The following is a 9,170-nucleotide window of genomic DNA, read 5'->3' on the forward strand; positions in this document are numbered from 1 at the left end:
TTTATTTCAAAATAGTAGACAGCTTATTTCCACTGACAGCTTATTTTCATTCTTCAAAGAATGTGCGAAAGATGGTAGACAGAACCTACTACACAGATGGCTCAAAATTAACCTATCAGAAGAAAAATCATCTCATCGCATTTTGTACTGATCTTGAGAATTACAATATCTATTATCTCCACATTATGGTCAATACGTGCCACTAGTGCACGTGTTGAACTATGCTAACATCCATGGAGATGTCATGGTGAGATTTTTTACTATTATGACATTCGTTCTTGTTTTGCATAAATTCTTCTAAAACTGAAGTACATTGCTAACTACCTAGTTATTACTATGTTTTTCAACAAAAAATCCCGAAGGATTGTGTGCCTCATCTGATGTTTCAGAATGGTCGCCTTGATTTTTGAACATACTACCAGGTCATCCTAAGAATCACACCTGTCCATATCGGATTTGTAAAACCGGTGAAGACATGAAAAATCAAAGTATGGAAAAAGTATGGAAAGTCATAAGGAGGTACTTGGAAGCAACATTGCGCGAAAGGCAAGAATTGGAGACATGATAATCTCCATTCTCCATAATGGAGAGTCAGGGCCTATATTGTTTTATGCTATTTTACCTGAGAGAAGGTAGTAGGTCATATGAGAGAGAAGTAGGTCCTAGGTAGAATGTGTTATTATGTGTGAAGGAAGTATACCCTAGAGGCAATAAGAAAGTTGTTATTTATATTTCCTTATATCATGATAAATGTTTATTATTCATGCTAGAATGGTATTAACTGGAAACTTAGTACATGTGTGAATACATAGACAAACAGAGTGTCCCAAGTATGCCTCTACTTGACTAGCTCGTTAATCAAAGATGGTTAAGTTTCATAACCATAGACATGTGTTGTCAGTTGATGTACGGGATCACATCATTAGGGAATGATGTGATGGACATGACCCATCCATTAGCTTAGAATAAATGATCGTTTAGTTTTATTTCTATTGCTTTCATCATGACTTATACATGTTCCTCTGACTATGAGATTATGCAACTCCCGAATACCGGAGGAACACCTTGTGTTCTATCAAATGTCACAACGTAACTGGGTGATCATAAAGATGCTCTACAGGTGTCTCCGATGGTGTTTGTTTACTTGCCATAGATTGAGATTAGGATTTGTCACTCAGTGTATCGGAGAGGTATGCATGGGCCCTCTCGGTAATGCTCATCACTATAAGCCTTGCAAGCAATGTGACTAATGAGTTAGTTGCGGGATGATGCATTACGGAACGAGGAAAGAGACTTGCCAATAACGAGATTAAACTAGGTATGATGATACCAACGATCGAATCTCGGGCAACTAACATACCAATGACAAAGGGAACACCGTATGTTGTTATGCGGTTTGACAGATAAAGATCTTTGTAGAATATGTAGGAGCCAATATGACCATATAGGTTCTGCTATTGGTTATTGACCGGAGATGTGTCTCGGTCATGTCTACATCGTCCTCGAACCCGTAGGTCCGCATGCTTAACGTTCGATGATGATTTTGTATTATGAGTTATGTGATTTGATGTACTGAAGTTTGTTCATAGTCCCGGATGAGATCACGGACATGACAATGAGTCTCGGTCGAGAGTTAAAGATTCATATATTGGAAGGCTATATTCAGACACCGAAAGTGTTTCAGGTGATACCGGGTCACCGGAAGGGGTTCCGGGCAAACCCCGGCAGCGATATGGGCTTAATGGGCCATGGAAGGGAACACACCAGCCCACAAGGGGCTGGTGCGCCCCCTATAGGGCCAGCCTGGTGGGAGAAAGGAAAAGGAGAGGAGGAAAAGGAAAGGATGAAGTAGGACTCCTAGTTCCTTCCCCTCCCCCCTCCTTCCTTTCCCCTGGTCCAAATATGGTAAGGGGCCGAATTGGACTAGGGGCCCAAGTAGGATTCCTCCTACTTGGGCGCGCCCTAGGCTGCCTCCTTCCCTCTCCCTCCTTTATATACGTGGGGAGGGTACCCCTAGAACACACATCAATTGTTCCAAGCCATATGCGGCGTCCCCTCCATAGTTAACAGCTCGATCATATCGTCGTAGTGCTTAGGCGAAGCCCTGCGCCGGTAACATCATCATCACCGTCACCACGCCATCGTGCTGACGAAACTCTCCCTCGGCCTCAACTTGATCAAGAGTTCGAAGATCGTCACCGATCTGAACGTGTGCAGATCGCGGAGGTGTCGTGTGATCGGTACTTGGATCGGTTGGATCGCGAAGACATTCGACTACATTCACCGCGTTACTAAACGCTTCCGCTTTCGGTCTAAGAGGGTATGTGGACACACTCTCCCCGCCTGTTGCTATGATTCTCCTAGATAGATCTTGCGTGATCGTAGGAATTTTTTTTTAAATACTATGTCCCCCAACAGTGGTATCAGAGCGAGGTTTATGCGTAGATGTTATATGCACGAGTAGAACACAAAGAGTTATGGGCGATAATAGTCATACTGCTTACCAGCAATGTCTTACTTTGATACGGCGGTATTGTTGGATGAAGCGGCCCGGGCCGACATTACATGACCACGTTCATGAGACTAGTTCTACCGACGTGCTTTGCACACAGGTGGCTGGCGGGTGTCTGTTTCTCCAACTTTAGTTGAATAGAGTTTGACTACGCCCGGTCCTTGTTGAACGTTAAAACAACACACTTGACAAAAAGTCGTTGTGGTTTGCATGCGTAGGTAAGAATAGTTCTTGCTAGAAGCCTAGCAGCCGCGTAAAACTTGCAACAACAAAGTAAAGGATGTCTAACTTGTTTTTTCAGGGCATGTTGTGATGTGATATGGTCAAGACATGATAAGATATAAATTGTTGTATGATATGATCTTGTTTTGTTAAAATTGTCGACAATTGGCAGGAGCCTTATGGTTTTCTCTTTATTGCATAAGATGCAAGCGCCATATAATTGATTACTTTATTTCTATGCGATAGCAATAGTTGCAAAAGCAATAGTTGGCGAGACGACCATGTGATGACATGTTGATAAAGATCAAGATGATGGAGATCATGGTGTCATGCCAGTGACGATGGAGATCTTGACGGTACTATGGAGATGGAGATCAAAGGCACAAGATGATGATGGCCATATCATGTCACATATTTTGATTGCATGTGATTTTTATCTTTTATGCATCTTATCCGTGGACTACCTGCCCCGCAAGATATCCGTAACCGAGATAGTCGTGCACCGTCGTGAGCAGTGCGGCTCTCATAGGGAAATATTCTTTCTCTGCGGCGCCCCACGTATTGGCTGGCGTTTTCCACAGCGTGTCAAGCTCCTCTTTCAGCAGCCCCAGATATAGATTGATGTCGTTCCCTGGTTGTTTCGGCCCTTCAATTAGCATACTCATGTGAATGTACTTCCTCTTCATGCACAACTAGGGGGGAAGGTTGTACATCCACACAAACACAGGCCAGGTGCTATGTGTGCTTCTCTGGCTGCCAAACGGATTGACTCCATCGGTGCTCGCGCCCAGCATGATGTTCCTTGGATCATTCCCAAATTCTGGGTATTTGAAGTTCAATGCTTGCCACTGGCTCGCATCCTTAGGGTGACTCAGCATCTTGTCTTTTTTATCTATCTCCGGATCATTTTCGTCATCTTCTCGCTTCTTCTCCTCCCTATCCGCGTGCCAACGCAGGAGCTTTGCTACCTTAGGATCCGCGAAATACCGCTGCAGACGAGGAGTGATCGGAAAGTACCACACCACTTTTCGAGGACCTTTCTTCCTCTTCTTGTATCGAGTGACACCGCACACCGGACATATTGTAGACTCCGCGTGCTCGTCCCGATAAATGATGCAATTGTTCATGCACACATGGTATTTCACGTGCGGTAAATCCAGAGGACACACGATTTTCTTCGCCTCCTCCAAACTGGTCGGGCACTTGTTCCCCTTGGGAAGACGTTCGTGCCAGAATGACATGTTCTCGTCGAAGCATGCGTCGGTCATTTTGTGTTTTACCTTCATCTCCAGGGCCATGAGCGTTACTTTCAGGCGGGTATCCTCGGGCCTGCATCCTTCATACAATGGAGTAACCGCGTCTAACTCAAGTTGATCCATCTTGGCTTTCTCTCGGGCGGCAGCTCTTGCGTTATCCGTCTGCTTGAGAAGCAGCTCTTGAATATGAGGGTCCTGCACCCAGCCCATCGATGGTCCAGCGTCGTCTGCTCCGCCGGCATCATCATCTTCATGATCATGCCCGTCGCCTGCTCCGGCATCTTCCTCATCATCATGTCCTGCATCTTCTACATGATGACTGTGTACAGCATCATACTCGTGATCATCTCCTGGGGATTCTTCGTCTTCTCGCCCGCCCGAGCCGCGGTGGTTGTCTTGCTGCCCTTCCTCATTTCTTGCCCGGCCCGCATGGACGACTTCGTAGTCATCTTCATCACCTTGCCACCGATAGCCATCCATGAAACCACGCAACAGCAGGTGGTCCCGCACCTGCCCGGAATCCGGGTCCGCAATAAGGCTCTTCAGCTTGCATCTTCGACACGGACATCTTATCTCCGTCTCGTTCTTTTGAAGCATCTCGGCCTTCGCGGACCTCAAAAAACCTATTCACGATGCCTTCGGTCATCGTGCGGACCATGGTCGCCTGCGGGGTAGAGCAAAACAATATTTTAGAACCAAACAAAAATTTGGCATGACTTTCCCTAAAAATAGGACCAAAAAGAATGCTTAATGCCAAAATTCTCGCCGAAACGGAAATGAATCAACATTCCGGCAAAAATATTGGCAACTATCGCATATCAAATACCGGTACACCTCCAAACACAAACACATATGCAACACCACAAACATATGCAACACCACGAACATACATAGATCTAGCTAGGCCATAAAAAGTGCATGTGCACATTGTTGTAAGGAGAACAACCTAAATATAGCTTCCCCCCTTACTTACCTATTAAAACAAGGTAATTTAACCACTTAATTTGAATGAATCTATGGTGGAAATGAGGTGAAAAAGAGGAGGCACCCGAGACAAGGAGGAGGTGGAGAGAATGAAGTGGGGAGAAAGTGAGTGTGTGGGTAGGAGAGGCTGTCCCAAATATCTTGTTGCTGCCCACTTACTAATGGCGCACCTCTTGCATGGTGCGCCATTAGTACTTACAACTACTAATGGCGCACTTAAGCAGGATGCGCCATTAGTATGTTTGGATAGGCGCACTAGTTCAAAAAAAAATCTATACTAATGGCGCACCCACTGCCTGGTGCGCCATTAGTAGTTACAACTACTAATGGCGCACTTGGGCAGGATGCGCCATTAGTATGTTTGGATAGGCGCACTAGTTCAAAAAAAAAATTCTATACTAATGGCGCACCTGCTGCCTGGTGTGCCATTAGTAGTTACAACTACTAATGGCGCACTTTGCCGGGATGCGCCATTAGTATGTTTGGACAGGCGCACTAGTTAAAAAAAAGATTTTGATACTAATGGCGCACCCGTAGCATGGTGCGCCATTAGTTGTTTAAACTATAATGGTGCATCAAATTGTGGTGCGCCATTAGTATATACTAATGGCGCACCATCTTTTCGGTGCGCCATTAGTGTCAATCCCATCTATAGCCCTTTTCCTAGTAGTGATCTCGCCATCCGCGTCCGCCATCTCTTTGGAAAAGGCCACCACGAGCTGGGCGTGGGCGGACGCGATCTGGGCTTGGACAGGCTCCGTCGTTGCAAGGTATGCGGCGGAGGAATGGACGGCTGCTCGAACGCTCTCGGCAATTGCCAGCTCTTCGGCCGTGGGTTGTCGGCCGTTGTCGGAGAAGCTTTGTTCAATTTGTCAAGTGATCGCCAAGAGCAGGGTGTGGGCGGCCTCGACATGGTCGTGGGCGGCCTCCATTAGGGCTAAGGCCGCCGCTGCGGAACGGACGGCTGCAGTGTCGCTCTCGCCAGTTGCTATCCCCGAGGCTGATGTTGTTGCCGCCACCTGAGAAGCAACGGCGGTCGGTTGGGCTGCCATTGCTGCATAGTCACAAATTGCGGCCGCGCTCATGCACCTTGTTAGCACGCGCATGGAGGCTACGGCCGCGCTCTCGCTGGAGTGGGCCACCGAAGTTGCCCTCACGACACGGGTCCACGTGCGCATCTTTCACCGGCGACGATTGAACTGTGAAATGATATTTGAGGAGCGAGCTAGTGTGCTTGAGACGCCGGCTGTGGACTGTAGCCGACGCACCTTCTCGCGTAAGCCATAGGCGTACAATACACCGACAGTGCTCCAAGATATTTTGTACTAGATCTCACACGGTTGCTGATAATAAACTGTGTGCGATCTACTTGATTTTTGATCTTGATTTCAATTACATAATGGGGTCAAAGCGGCAATTGATGGTTTTTGAATTGCTAGACCTTTTATCAGGAGCGAATATGCAACTATATGTGTGTCGTAATAGAATTGGAATTATTCAGTGTTCGTTTGAACATTTTATACATTAATTTGGTTTTCTAGCCATTTTAGGTTAACAATTCAAATTTGAACTACATGCATATGCTCCAGTGCATATAAATTGGTTGAAAAATCAAATATGTGTCCTTGGGTGCATGCTTAGGTCCCATGCAAGAAATGGGAATGAATTTCAGACACCAGGGCACCGTTCATTGCTGGCAAAACATTGAGATGCCTGGTTTTTAAATTCTAATAAATCCAAAACTCGTTTAAATTCATGAAACTTGGCATACTATCATGGAGCGGCATCAACATGTCGTGGTACAAATTTTATCCCATTTGGGGCAGGTTTGGGTATATGCTTCTCACAAACCGGAGCTTCTCACAACAAGCATGATGGTTTTCGGTAGGGAACGTCCCAACTTTGGGGACGAAACTATATCCATTCCCTCTTATTGCTTTCAATTTTTTTCTCGAGTCAACATATAACAATAGGAGTGTTCTGTGATTTTTTGTGATTTTTCGGGGTTCGTTTGGACATTTTTATGCATTAACTGAGTTTTCAATGCATTTTATGTGCATAATTCGAATTTGAACTACATGCACATGCTCCGGTGCATATAAATTGGGTGAAAAATCAAATCCGTGTCCTTGGGTGCATGCTTAGGTCCCATGCAAGAAATGGGAATGAATTTGAAACACCGGGGCACCGTTGATTGCTCGCAAAACATTGAGATGCCTGGTTTTTAAATTCTAGTAAATCCAAAACTCGTGTGAAATTCATGAAACTTAGCATGCTATCATGGAGCGGCATCAACATGTCGTTCTACAAATTTTGTCCCATTTGAGGTAGGTTCGGGTATATGCTTCTCACAAACCGGAGCTTATCACAAAAAGCATGATGGTTTTCGGTAGGGAACATCGCACCTTTGTGGACGAAACGATATCCATTGCCTCTTATTGCTTTCAATTTTTTTTCTCGTGTCAACATAGAGTAACAGGAGTGGTGTGTGATTTTTTGTGATTACTCGGGGTTCGTTTGGACATTTTTATGCATTAAACTAGTTTTCAATGCATTTTATGTGCATAATTCAAATTTTAACTATATGCACATGCTCTAGTGCATATAAATTGGTTGAAAAATCAAATCTGTGTCCTTGGGTGCATGCTTAGGTCCCATGCAAGAAATGGGAATGAATTTGAAACACCGAGCCACCGTTGATTGCCGGCAAAACATTGAGATGACTGGTTTTTAAATTCTAGTAAATCCAAAACTCGTCTGAAATTCATGAAACATGGCATGCTATCATGGAGCGGCATCAACATGGCGTAGTACAAATTTTGTCCCATTTGGGGCAGGTTTGGGTATATGCTTCTCAGAAACTAGAGCTTCTCAAAACAAGCATACTGGTTTCGGTAGGGAACGTCCCACCTTTGTGGACAAAACGATATCCATTGCCTGTTATTGCTTTTAATTTTTTTTCTCGTGTCAACATAGAACAACAGGAGTGTTGCGTGAATTTTTGTGATTTTTCGGGGTTCGTTTCGACATTTTTATGCATTAACTGAGTTTTCGATACATTTATGTGCATAATTCAAATTTGAACTACATGCACATGCTCCAGTGCATATAAATTGGTTGAAAAATTAAATATGTGTCCTTGGGTGCATGCTTAGGTCCCATGCATGAAATGGAATGAAATTTAAACACCAGTGCACCGTTGATTGCCAGCAAAATATTGAGATGCATGGTTTTTAAATTCTAGTAAATCCAAAACCTGTTTGAAATTCATGAAAACTTGACATGCTGTGGTACAAATTTTGTCCCATTTGGGGCAGGTTTGGGTATATGCTTCTCACAAACCGGAGCTTCTCACAACCAGCATGATGGTTTTCAGTAGAGAACGTCCCACCTTTGTGGACGAAACAATATCCATTGCCTCTTATTGCTTTCAAAAAATTTTAGCGTGTCCAACATAGTACAACAGGAGTGTTGTGGGATTTTTTGTGATTTTTCGGGGTTCATTTGGACATTTTTATGCATTTACTGACTTTTCAATGCATTTATGTGCATAATTCAAATTTGAACTACAGGTACATGCTCTAGTGCATATAAATTGGTTGAAAAATCAAGTATGTGTCCTTGGGTGCATGCTTAGGTCCGATGCAAGAAATGGGAATGAATTTCAAACACCGGGGCATCGTTGATTGCCGACAGAACATTGAGATGCATGGTTTTTAAATTCTAGTAAATCCAAAAGTCGTCTGAAATTAATGAAACTTGGCATGCTATCATGGAGTGGCATCAACATGTCGTGGTACAAATTTTGTCCCATTTGGGGCTAGTTTGGGTATATGCTTCTCACTAACCGGAGCTTCTCACAACAAGCATGATGGTTTTTGCTAGGGAACGTCCCACTTTTGTGGACGAAACAATGTCTATTGCCTCTTATTGCTGTCAATTTTTTTTCTTGTGTCAACATAGAACAACAGGAGTGTTGTGTGAATTTTTGTGATTTTTCGAGGTTCCTTTGGACATTTTTATGCATTAACTGAGTTTTCAATGCATTTATGTGCATAATTCAAATTTGAACTACATGCACATGCTCTAGTGCATATAAATTGGTTGAAAAATCAAATATGTGTCATTGGGTGCATGCTTAGGTCCCATTCAAGAAATGAGAATGAATATTAAACACCAGGGAACCGTTGATTGCC

This window comes from Triticum aestivum, chromosome 5A (assembly GCF_018294505.1).
Source record: "Triticum aestivum cultivar Chinese Spring chromosome 5A, IWGSC CS RefSeq v2.1, whole genome shotgun sequence".
In the NCBI taxonomy this organism is placed as follows: Eukaryota; Viridiplantae; Streptophyta; class Magnoliopsida; order Poales; family Poaceae; genus Triticum; species Triticum aestivum.